The 13,186-nt window shown below is 39.5% G+C and overlaps 1 protein-coding gene and 1 long non-coding RNA gene across 3 annotated transcripts in view; one reads left to right on the forward strand and one right to left on the reverse strand.

Moving 5' to 3' along the window:
• Positions 1–13,186, forward strand: part of LOC109246247 (uncharacterized) — a 35,174-nt gene that overhangs the window by 11,376 nt on the left and 10,612 nt on the right. Inside the window, exons 2-4 of the long non-coding RNA XR_008418730.1 lie at positions 7,113–7,193; positions 9,013–9,161; positions 10,349–10,462. This is a non-coding gene — a long non-coding RNA (uncharacterized LOC109246247). The remainder of the gene's footprint in view (positions 1–7,112; positions 7,194–9,012; positions 9,162–10,348; positions 10,463–13,186) is intronic.
• Positions 1–13,186, reverse strand: part of LRRC8B (leucine rich repeat containing 8 VRAC subunit B) — a 54,747-nt gene that overhangs the window by 7,802 nt on the left and 33,759 nt on the right. Inside the window, exons 8-9 of one of the 2 annotated variants that reach the window (XR_008418728.1) lie at positions 10,284–10,376; positions 7,722–7,872 (exon numbers count right to left, since the gene is read on the reverse strand). The gene's annotated coding sequence lies outside the window, so the exon portion shown is untranslated. The remainder of the gene's footprint in view (positions 1–7,721; positions 7,873–10,283; positions 10,377–13,186) is intronic. The other variant, XR_008418729.1, reaches the window with a different exon arrangement.

A 13,186-nucleotide genomic window follows, 5' to 3' on the forward strand; every position in this document is an offset into this window, starting at 1 on the left:
TAATATGTTTATGTTATATATTACTAATAATGTATATTAATATTTCTAAGGTACTAGAGACTTAAGGCAAAGTTAAGACTTCAATCGAGAGCAGTGCTCCCAAGTACAAATATAATGCAAGCTACATAGTTAATTTTATGTTTTCTAGTATACATTTTAAAAAATGAAAAGCAATAAAATGGATTTTAATGGTATTATTTAACCCAAAGTATTATCCTTTCCACAAGTAATCCACATAAAAATATTGACGTATCTTATTCTGTTTTTAACTAATTCTTAGAAATCCAGTGTGCATCTTATACTTCAACTAAATAACTCAATTAACATCTCAATTAAAACTAGCTGCAATCCAAGAGCTTAATAGCCACACAAGGCTAGTGACTATCATACTGGACAGTGTGGTTCTGGCGGCAAAAGGGAGGTACTTTTTTCTCTTGCTTTATGTTTTTATGTGCCTGACATTCAACTACAGAAACATGGTGTGTTTTCAGTCAGTCAGGCTCAGATATTACTTGTTCCTTTGTTTTATATAGCAGGCAGTTATGTGGTCGCTATTTTTATACACAATGGAAACAGAGGATCTCAGACTGTCTATGCACTAGGAATGGAACATGGCATCTCCACTTCACCTGTTCTTATCTCCCTTGGGTAGAAACAAAACAGAAGAAAACCCACAAAGGAAAGATCCAATAGCAAAACTTGTGCTTGTGTGGGTGGTCATCCTGATGGCTGCACTTTAAAATGTTACCTTCCTCTGATTTTATGCTAAGAATCTTTATGATAGAAAAAGCATAAAAATGGTGGTGGTAGAGGGGGTCACAAATCACTTCGAACTGGTGGCAGGAGATCTTCTGAGAAATGACACTCATAGGAAATAAAAACAAAGGAAAAACTGTCTTGCTAAACGTAGAACTCTTAGTCACAGAATAACTGGGACACATTTCAGTTCATCTAAATAACTTCGTGTAGTTTTGCAGACTCAGTCGTATCTCTAACTTACAAAATTCCTCCCTGATGCCAGAATCTTAGTGTTCGTACTGAGCAGAGAGAGTTACTGCAAGCAATATTGTTCTAAGCACTTTAAATGCATTGATGTGCTCAATCCTTCTAAGTCTTATGCCCCTTATAATAAACCTGTAACAGATTTGAATCTCAGCTCTGTCACTTGCTAGCTAGGAAACTTTCTGAGATTTAGTTTTCTATTATGTAATTAGGTTTTCGTGAAAATTAACTCGAAATGTGTGAAATGTACATTGCACGGTGCTTGACACTTGGTAAGATCTCCATAAACATTGCTACCGTTATTGGTGACAAATGGTTACCTTACAAATCTTAAGGAACTTAAGGAACTTGCAAATATTCTATGGCAAGGAGTCCACAGGGTTAGAATCTCTTCTTCTGGCTATTAAGGCTATTAACAGTGGCTTTCAGTTTTAAGAGCCACAATTTCCCTTGTTCATATACTAGAAAGTTTTGGAGGGTATACTCCAAAATTGTTTGTGGGGTATGTAAATCAAGAATGTATTCCAACATCACAAATATTTTTTAAAAGGTTTTATTTCTAAGTAATTTCTCTATTACCTCATGTGGGGTTTGAACTCACAACCCCTAGATCAAGAGTTGCATGTTCCACCGACTGGGCCAGCCAGGGGCTCCCCAACATCACTAACAATTTTTAAAGTGATTTTTGAATAGCTGACATGTGGACATGATGCAAACTTAAAAGAAAATGCAAAAAGATACGCAGAGAAAAGGCACTCACAGGAAATAAAACCAAAGGAAAAACTGTCTTGACAAACGTGGAGCTCTTAGTCACAGAATAAATGGTACGTTAACTTTTTCAACCATAGATAACTTAGTCCCTCATTGCTGGGATGGACCTGTCCCAGGAAGTCATGTCTGATGTTGGGGAGAATTTTTAATCATTGATGGTTGTTTTAAGGTGTCACTGTCATTAGGATCTGGCCACATTTGAGCAACAAGCGGGCAGTCAGGAAATGGTTCTCAGGCAGTTTATTCATCTGGGGCTTTATGAAGCCACCTGGAGTTTCAGATGAATCAATTTGTGGAGTGCATAATTAGATGCTTATAGAGGTTTTAGAGTGACCTTAGCAAGATGATAAGCATAAAAAGAGCAATTAGGAAAAGTAATATTTTGTAAACATCATGGACATAAGGCATTAATCTAAGAAATTGTGAAGAATGATGGAATATTCATTAACTAAAGGTTCAGTAATTTTCAAAGTGATAGAGCAGATCTAAGGAAGTAAAACCTTACATTAATTTTGGCAAAACAGAAGCGACAGTACAGTTTCATTTTTTAACGAGATTGATTACGAAGTACAAAAATGGAGTCATTGTAGGCAACTCTTTTTATAACGTGTTCAGTTGAGCTGGTACAGATATGACTGGGGAAAGGTTGAAGCAGGTATGGGAACACCTGGTTGTAATAACCCAATAGGTAACATTTATAGGCTTGTGGGTATAATCAATAGTAGCATTTGGGATGAAAGAGAAATTAGTTATAGGCAAGACCCAGGTGTCTCTGACACGGTGAACATACCAGAGTTTTTTGGTGACAGGTCTAACAGTCAGAGAGGTTTCTTCTTTTTACAGTAGACTGAGAAATGTGGATAAGAATATCGTTTCTCTAAGAGAAAGAGGAGGGGGGAAACAAACAAATAAGGTAGAAGCAACAGTGAAAAAATGGTATACAGGCCTGGTGGGCTCATCCTGGGAAAGCTGTCTCTTTCGGCTTTCATGTGCTTCAATTCCTGGAATTTTTATTTTTAGGTCATCAGTTGGTATGTATAGGTCTGTTCAGGATTTGGTGTTTTGTTTTGTTTTTTAGATGTGAAATGTGAATCTAGGAGTCTATTTCTTGGAATTTTCTGGCACAAGGATTGGTTAAATTGTACTTGTTGGGAGTCTTGCCAATGAGACCGAATGGAGTCTTTTTGGAGATGTCTTTTCTAATAGACGAAATCTACAGGTTGTAAGGTTCGTGATGTTTAATGTTTTCATTCCCCAAGAGCACACTGTGAAAAGGTTGCTCAACTAAAGTGTTGTTATTTTTAATAGAAGCAATTAGGCCCTTACCACGGTGAAGTATATTGTCTTTTGTCAACTGTGGATCAAAGAAACAGAGGCTATGAGTATTGGGTGTCCTGTTACAAGAACAGATTCCTATTGAGCTTATGCAAATACATACCTTGTCATGACAAATAAGAATATTTAACAAGAGTTTTTGAACTCTTTTTCTCTGGGAGAAAAAGATAAATGTTTTAACCTTTGTTGTAAAGACAATGTACCAAATTGTGGTAAGTTACAGATAGCTGAAAGGAGAGGGGAAAGGGGGGTCCTTTAAACCTGGAAAACAAAACATCAAGAAATCAGTTTTTATTAGAGTTTTAGGAATTTTATATACTTTCTACAACATTTATAATATCTATTTATACAAATACAACATAAAGAAGGCTTTGTATTTCTTTTTATTTGACATGTAATTGGGCATATCAAATAATCCTAATTAATGTAATATTTTTCTTTTTATAAGGAGAGGGAACAGATCTTTTGAAAAATTTCAGACCCTCTAGAATTGTCAGTTACTTTTAGGTCAAAAAGACTTTATTTAGAATGCGATTTGGGGAAGTTTGTCAGAAAGGTTTTGAACATTTGACCAAATAGGATCATAAGATTATTGTAAAGCAATATATATTTTTTAATTTTTTAATGTTTTATTTATTTTTGAGACAGAGAGAAACAGAGCATGAGCAGGGGAGAGGCAGAGAGAGAGGGAGACACAGAATCCGAAGCAGGCTCCAGGCCCTGAGCTGTCATGTCAGCACAGAACCCAACGCAGGGCTCAAACTTACAAACTGTGAGATCATGACCTGAGCCAAAGTCGGATGCTTAACCGACTGAGCCACCCGGGCACCCCTATTGTAAAGCAATCTTTAAGTATTTTTTTGACCAAAGTGACAATAAAAGATTTCAAAGGCAAATACAAAGGATTGCATAGTTGGAAGCAAAACTTGACTCTCTTAATACCAGAAAACTTGGTTTACTTGAATAATCAAAGATCTGGTGAAGACAAAACATAGAATCTTTGTTTTGTAGATATATTACACGAAAGGTAAAGAAAGGTCTTTGTTCATAATTTTTTATTAAGGGCAGTTATTATTCCCATAATTTAAGGAAATGTTATCCTTTTTACAGAGAAAAATTGAATTCTAATGTAGCAGTGTATTTTTGATATTAACATTTTCCCTTTTTAAAATTTAAATAAATCCATTCAAATCTTAGCTTGACTATAAAATTTCCTTTTGAATATTCCTTTCTATAAGCCTTCTACAACTTTTTAGATGTATTTAGGTTTTGTCTTATTGTTTTCCTTTTTTATTTTGAAACAATCATTTTACTTTAGGACACAGTTACTTTCTTTTTTAAAATCTTTTTGGCAGTTTCAACTTTGTTAGTTTAAGTGGTTTTTTGTTTGTTTTTGTTTTGTTTTGAGAGAGTGATCTAGAGTGTGTGTGATGGGAGAGAGGGACAGAGGGAGAGAAAGAGAAAGAGAGAATCCTAATCTTAATCCTAATCTTCCATGCTGAGGTGGAGCCTGAGGTGGGGCTTGATCCCATGACCTGAGCTGAAATTAAGTCAGACTGTCAACCGACTGAGCCACCCAGGCGCCCCTCAAGTGGTTTTTTTTTTTTTTTTATTTCCAAAACTTATAAAGTTTATCTAGAAAAGAAATGATATAAGGCAGTTGTTAACAGAGTAATTGCAGACTTACTCTTAGAGGATGGTGTAATTCCTTATGCATTGCGTTAAATGAATATAAATTCCTTCTATACAGTATCATGAAAGTAATGAGAGGCCTGAGCAAATTGAAACTTAAAAGCTTAAGTTACGGGAAACTGAAACCTAACCAAGCTTAACTAGCTTGTTCCGCTTCTGTACAATTGCTTGGCGCGCCCATGTATTCCTGATCAATCATTTTTGTCTGGCACATCCGTATATTCCTGATCAACCATTGTTACTTGGCACATCCGTGTACTCCTGATCAATCATTGTTGCCTGGCACATCCGTGTATTCCTGATCAATCATTGTGATACCCGTACCCCCGGTTGTGGTCTGACCTAAAGGCAGGAACCAATCGAATACTGTTAAGTGTCCAACTTTAAACACCAACCAATCGCAGCTCTGTAACTGTGGAAAATTCCTGATTTCCCCATGACTTGTTTGTACCTGTCTATAAAAGGGGTGTAAAAACCTCTCTCAGGACCTCTCGGCGTCACCGGCAACGAGGGCGCAGAGGTCCAGGTTCAAACCTGCAATAAATGACCCTTGCTGCTTAGCTTTGACTCTGGACTCTGGTGGTTCGTTTTTGGGGGTCTCTTAGACTCTGGGCGTTTCAGTAAACCATACACTTCTAGGGAAATTACAGTGTGAGAGTTATTTGTCAGCAGACTCATCCTGCCTTTGCTCCGCTAGAATGGGAATGATAAAACAGGCAAGGACAATAGGAGCCCCATATCATTGCTGAGGAGGGTTGTTCTGAATTAGGCAGAAGAAAGATTAGAAAGGTAGGACAACTCCCTAAACTGATGGCAGAGCTGTATTTATAAGGGAAACCACCACCAGAATTCCCAGCCTTGCAAGTAGTTGTAAGAAATGGGGGAAGTTTATTAATTTTTTTAAATGTTTTTATTTTTGAGACAGAGAGAGACAGAGCATGAGCAGGAGAGGGGCAGAGAGGGAGACACAGAATCTGAAGTAGGCCCCAGGCTCCAAGCTGTAAGCACATAGCCTGACACGGGGCTCAAACTCTCAGACTGTGAGATCATGACCTGAGCTGAAGTCGGACACTTAACCCACTGAGCCACCCAGGCACCCTGGGGGAAGTTCTTTTAAACAGATTGCTGCCTGGCTGAAAATTTGAAAAGACAAGGCAACAAAGTATAAACCCATCAAAGAGTGATTACAGCTTGGTCTTGAGGAGTTACCACTATATCTATAGGATAGAAAGGTGGTTGTTTTGATATTGGCCTTTTCACCTGGCCACATAGACCTTCTGTTGCTCAATTTACCGGGATATTAAGAGCAGTGGCTTTTAAACATGTTGGATCATTTCACAGTAGGAAATATAGTGTATATTAGGTCCCAGTACATACACTTATAACACCACGAAAGTGACTAAAATAAGAGTTTAATAAATAGACACATATTTTCTATTTTCAGTCTACTCCATGCATGCATTTTTTCATTTTATGAAATTATTCTTTCTCATAATATTTTAAAATTTAAATTAAAAAGCCAAAAGCAGATCAACTCATGTTTAGCATTTGATGTTTATCTTATTTGGAAAGATGATTTAGAAAGCCAATGAATATCCATTATTTAGTTTAACTTAATATAAACTTTGATCTTATTTATAATTATTTAAATTACTTGTCTTTAGTCATTATACTTGGATTAGCTATTACACAGCTAATCATCATTTTAAGTTATTTGTTTTTTTCGCTGTTGACAAATTGTGCATGATAGAGATAAATGAGCTTATTTGATTAGTAAATCCAGGTAAAAAAAAAGTTGTTTATCTCATTATATTTAACACCGATAATTCTGAAGACAGGATTAAACCAAGAAACTTGAATTAGCTTTTGTTTAGCAAAGGTTATTTTAGATTATATGAACTTGAAAAAAAATTGCATTAGTTTTTTTTATACTTCTGAGAAATTTAAGAATACTTAATTTATAAGCACTTGACTTTTCTCAAGCCAATTAAATAGAGATCTTTTACAGACTAATTCTGGCAATACCAACCAGAGGTAGAACAATATCACACATCTCTAACATATACATATAAGCAAACAGAGGCAAAGACCTTATGCTTCTTATTTTTTTGTTTTGTTTTGAATTTTAGCCATGTCTCAGGTATGAAACTCAAAAAGAATAGTTGGATCCAAATTATGGTTTTGGCAGATGGACAAAAAACGTTAGAGTTATTGGCATAGATGGCCCAAGTCTTTTACTAAAGACTTTTGTATTATTTGTATGTTATAAGGATCCTTATAGAACTGTTTTTGAAGCCATTTGTGTCTTTTAGAAGCTTCTGTACATCAATCAAGGAGCACATTCTATTGTCTCTCAGAAGTTTGGATTCCTCTCTTCTAAGGGTCCCTTTAAGGTGAATTTATCTAAGTTAAAGTTTCCCCAGCATGGCTTTCACTTACAAGCATATGAATACGTTGGTAGAAATCAGAATAACCAGGATTGTAAATCTGAATGACCAAATTGTTATTATTTATTTTTTTAGCCAACTCTAGAGGGTCTTCAAGGGTATTAGGCAATTCTTTAGTAATAGCTCACAATTTAGCTGTAGTCCAAGGGTGATAAGAAACAGAGGGAATTCCTGATCCCCCTTCATTAGGTTTTATCTCAAAGTGTGCTTGAATGATTGGAGGATTCAGGGGCGGGCTTCAAGCTTGTTATAGGCGAGAAGCTCAGCTAAATTGGGGTATATGGGTGGGGGGTGGGGGAAAGAAGGCAGAGAAGTAGTAGTGACAGAGGTTGGTTCAGAAGCTCCAGAGAGCTTTTCTAGTTTGGATAGCCTCTGAGAAAGGTCAACCAACGAGGGAGATTCAGAGCCGGGGGGGGGGGGGGGGGGGGGGGGGGGGGGGGGGGAGGGGAGGGGGAGGGGGGAGGGGGTGCTCACCACAGGCACTCGGGCTGTGGGGAGACAACAGAGCACAGAGGGTTCAAGCAGGTACCTTGCTGGTCCAACATCAGCACAGGAGGTGAGACGCTATTACCTCAGATCCCACTTCTTCAGACACCAGAAATGCCAACCAAGAAAAGAAGCTGAGCTACAATAAAAACAAAAGCATTTATTTGGGGTTCAGAATTACAATTCAGGGGAACACAGATTTGGGCAGCAACCCAAATAGTGCCTCCCTCACCCCCCTCCCCACCTCCGCCAAAGATTTAAAAGACAAAAAGGAATGCCTGCATATATTGTTTAGAAAAATTAGAAAAATTTTTGATTGACAAAATAAAAAAAAAATTTTTTTGATTGGTGTTGGTGCATAAAACCAATCTTGGCTGAATATACCTAGTCACTAAGGCTATCACCAAGCAAAGTCTCTTACGTAGGAAGTTGCAGGTGTTCAGGCTAAGTCTTTGGAATATTTGCACTTTGGCCCAGTTCAAAAATTCAGGGTTTTACCAGGTGAAAACATGCATATGGCCCATCTCCTTAATGACCTTCTGGCTTAATTTAAAAACCCCTTGACATAACTGACCCCATTTCATTTCATCGTTCACATGATTCATGTGATCTTCTGTGAATATCCAGACTTATACACACACACACACACACACACGCTTTCAATACTCAATTAGCATCATATTCAATAGGAGTATATTGTTTTTTTTTTGTTTTTTTTGTTTTTTTTTTTTAATTTTTTTTTAACGTTTATTTATTTTTGAGACAGAGAGAGACAGAGCATGAACAGGGGAGGAGCAGAGAGAGAGGGAGACACAGAATCTGAAACAGGCTCCAGGCTCTGAGCTGTCAGCACAGAGCCCGATGCGGGGCTCGAACTCACGGACCGTGAGATCATGACCTGAGCCGAAGTCAGACGCTTAACCGACCGAGCCACCCAGGCGCCCCTGGAGTATATTGTTTTAACTGAGATACTCCAAAGTCATAGCATTTATAAGACTTGGGGCAGGAGTTTTAATTTAGAAGTTAGAAGTGTTCCCCCAGGACAGTCTCTTGCAGGCTCACCATAGCTATTGGCGCTATTAGCAATTGCCTTACCAAAGGTCCCAGGGAAATGTCAATTAAGGAGTGAGAAGTGGGTGAGAAGAGAGTTCAGAGAAAGGAAGGGGAAACTGATGACCTATCCAGTGTCAGATATGACTCTAAGAATTTTCAGGGTACTGTTTTATTTAATTTTCCCAACCACCTGGGGAGATGATTATTATTCTTTCCCATTTTGCAGATGAGAAAACTGAGATGTAGAAAACTGAGTGACTTGTCCAAAGTAAAACAGCTAGAAAGTTTTGGAGGCAAGATTCAAACTCAAGTCTGGCTGATTCAAAGTCCCAAGCCCAATGACTTCCACCCTACTGGAAAGACAAAGGCGAGCAGGTACCCAGGAGGGTGGAGAGTGGCTGAACTGCCAGTTGTTTTTAAATGCTCTAGGAAGGGTGGGAGGTGAAATCTGAAACAAACAAACAAACAACAAACAAACAAAACCCCACAAAAAATAAACAATTACAACCTCAAAACCAAACCCAATAGCAGAAACCACAGACGACAACCCTTCTCTGTCTCAGCACCTCTTCAGACATGTGGGCTCTTTACCAGGCCACATTTAAATGTTCACAGGGGTGAGGTCTAAGACAAACATACAGAATGGTGACATTTTGTTGGGAAAGTAGACCTTCTACTTTTACGCCTTAGTCCATCCCCAGAATCCTCACTTTTGTGGCTAAGCGGAAGTCAGTTGTAATCACTTAAGCATACAACTAAGATTTCTGTAAATCAAAATTCCTGAGAAAACAAAACAAAACAAAAACTAGATATGTTCTTCGGTTCTGGTAGTGTTATTGTCACAATCAGTTTGGGCTGCTTTAACAGAATACCATAGACTGAGTGGCTTAAACAATACACATTTCTCACAGTTCGAGAGGCTGGCAGCCCAAGATCAAGGTATCACCGATTTGGTTCTTGGTGAGGGCTCTCTTCCTGGCTTATAGACAGCCGACTTCTTGCCATCACAAGACACACAGAGAGAGCACTCTGGACTCTTCCTCTCATTCTGTTTCAAGTTTTTATTTATTTAAGTAATCTCTACATCCAACGTAGGACTTGAACTCACAACCCGACATCAAGGGTCACAGACTCCTCCAACTGAGTCAGTCAGGCGCCCCTCTTCCTCTTCCTATAAGGACACTGATCCCATCATGGGGGCTCCACCCTCGTGACCTCACCTAATGACCTTGCAGGTCCCCACCTCCTAATACCATCACATTGGAGGTTAGAGTTTCCACATTTGCACTGGGGGTGGGGGCACAAACATTCAGTTCATGATACTAACAATAACAAATAAGTCCATACACACAGAGTTCAGCAGCTGGCCAAGTACATGCACATAAATCACTTCATTTGCACCTCATGATTGTTACAGGTGAGTTACCTAGTCTCCCTGTTTTACAGATGAGGAAGCTGAGTTGAGAAAGATTCAGTGATTTCCCCAAGGTCACACACCTAGTAAGTGGCAGCAGTGGAGTGCAAATTCAGGGCTTCTCATTTCAAATCCCGTGTTCTTTCAGCTGCAGCAGGAACCAGGCCATTCCGCCCCTGGTATGAACAACAGTGGTAACAAAGCAGAAACAAGAACTGATGTTTATTTCGAGCCAGTCTCTTTGAAAACATTATCTCCTAGGGTAGGTATTATTACTTTCTCTATTTTACATCCCTGAAAAAACTTACAATTGTCAGGTTTAAGCCTTTTCCAGATCATACAGCTACTATGTGGCAGAACAAGTATTTGAACTGCGTCTGGCTGAATCGAGAGATTATGTTCTTAAACCTTCTGCTCTTTGAAATGCTCTCTAGAAAAACTCTTTCCCCATTTTGCAGATGAGAAATGCTCTTTGGAAAATGCTCTTTGGTATGTAAGATGAAAATCTTCTGTCAGACATACTTATTGAGATCTTAGTAGAAATGGATTTCTTGTCCTTTTAGAAGCACTAGCATCCTACAATGTACTCTATTGAAAGCCCTATTTTCTAGGCACTGCAGATGGAGGACAGATGTTTCTTTATGCTCTGAAAGGTCCACTCTATGTAGCTGACCATAATGAGATTGTATCTTGTTCTGCATGTTTCCGAAAAATGGCATTGGACAGATTATTCCAAATGAAAGCCCAATCAAAGGAGTTACTGCATAGATTTGAGGAAAATAACAGGATGTTATTCAGTGGTGTGGGTGGGAACTTTTCATGTCAGAGGTCATTCTGAACCACACACACATTTTGAGATGTGTTCTACCCTCAGATTCAGCCTGAAGTCCGAGCACTACACATATGTCTGGTTGAGATCGATGTGTGTGTGTGTCGGGGGGAGGGTCACAGGTTTGGGGACTGCTGCTGGACTTGATTTCAGTATGATACAGAATTACAGGTAGAATGAAGTCCCTAAGGCCATGGAGAGGGAGTGGAAACTTGGACTTAGGTATGACTATTCAGATAAAGATACTCTCTGTCAGTTACGTTGTTGCCTGGGTATATTTTAAAGGCCTATTTGGGAAGAATAGTTAGACCCCTAAGATAATATTTCACAGGCTTGTTGTATTATGGGATCATGATTGCAGCCCACAAGAAGGTTTTTAGGGCCAATACACCAATACGCTTGCATTTTGGCCAAGCTGATTTCCAGGCGAGAAAGTCCGTTGGATTCTATGGAGAATCATAGCAGACTGAAATTGGCCTTACAATCACCTAGCTCAATGTCTTTCATTTTATGAGGAGGAAACCAAAGTGGACCCAGAGAGGGTTAGTTACATTCTGGAGTCTAACTTAACACAGCTGAGAGAGCATTCCCCAAAGTCCTGATGGACAAAAGTTCAAGGTAGTGGTTGCAGATTTGGTTGTGTTTTTGCATAGCATCTAAGAGCACAAACTCTGTGAAGTCAGATGTGCTGAAGCCGATTCCTTTGCTTACTAGCTCTGTGTGCTTTGGTAAGACATCTAACTTCCTTGAGCCTTAGTTTTCCCATCTGTAGAATGGGCACAAGATGTTCATGCTTTAATTTCACCATACCTATTATACCTTCAGGTAATTGTACCCACTGTTCTACTCCCTCCTGCTATTTCTTTGCCCTCAAGCCTTGAATGATTCCTCTTCATTTTCATGGTCTGTCCACAAAGGTTCCCCCTTGTAGTTTCTGGCACATACACTTGCTGTTAGGCATTCTGGCTGACCCAGTGGCCCCATGACATAGTCTGCCAATGTCTGGCTTTCTGCCTTTTACTCATTCTCTCTCTGCAACATGCCGGGCACTCTGCTGGTTGAAAGGGCATAAAAAAATGAACAAGATGTGGTTTTGGTCATCAGTTTAGTGAGGAGGAAATCTATAAATAAGCTTCACTACATAGTTATTAAGAATAAAAACACCTAACTCCAACTTTGGAGAAGGAAGGTGGTCAGGGAAGGTGTTGGAGACAAAATGATACTTCATCTTAGTCTTAAAGCATGAATGGAGGTTTGACCAATACACAGATAGATGATAGGTAGAGAGATGATACATAATATTCCATATTTCTATGGAAGGAAGGAACTTCCGACTGAAAGAACAGCATGGACAAAGACATGGAAGTTTAGAAAGGCCTGGCAAAGAGGACTGCCATGCAGTTCCATATGGTGGGCTTGCTGGAATGCATGTGGGAAGTCCAGCACTGCCCAGAGGATTTGGATGCTGGCCAAAAAGCCACAAAAAAACATTGGGGTCAGGTCACATCACTGCTTTGTTAAGTCCCACAGGGCCCAAAAGGGCAAGAACATTAACATTTGCACTGAGTCACATGTAAATGACAGTGTTTGCTGTACTGAGGCTGGGGGCACCCTTCTATGCTGCGTGAGAGTGAAAAGTCAACATGGTTACATTTCTGTGACTGACATTCTGGCCATGTGGCATTGGATTTCATTTTTTCAAGATTCTTCTATTTAGTTACAAGAGATAGGCCTTTTCCTTTAAATCACACTGCCTGGCTATGGGAGGGCAGGTAAGGATGTGACTGTGGTACGAAGGAGACTGCCCTGCTCTCGGCAGCGCCCTGAGTGGTGATGGGTAAGTCTTGTTACCAATGGACAACCCTGCATGCCATCCTTTGCACTGTGACTTGGCTACCTGATTGCCTCCAGGGAGATGTAGGTGCTGCCAAGGGCCTGGCCTGTTTTTTCAGCCATCTCTTGGCTGTCCCTCCTCTCATATGAGGCCAGAAAAAGAGGGAGGAAATAAAGGGCCCCAGTGCTCTTGGTGGGCCTGGTTCTCCTTTTTCTGGTCCAGCAGACTTTTCTCATTTGGAAGAGAACATCGCCTTCACATGGCAGCCAGTTGGATGGGAAGATACTAATGGAAAATCTCAAAGCTGGGAGCTGAGACTTCCA

The sequence above is a fragment of the Panthera pardus genome, unplaced genomic scaffold (assembly GCF_024362965.1).
Source record: "Panthera pardus isolate Hobbes unplaced genomic scaffold, ASM2436296v1 HiC_scaffold_11, whole genome shotgun sequence".
Classification (NCBI taxonomy): domain Eukaryota; kingdom Metazoa; phylum Chordata; class Mammalia; order Carnivora; family Felidae; genus Panthera; species Panthera pardus.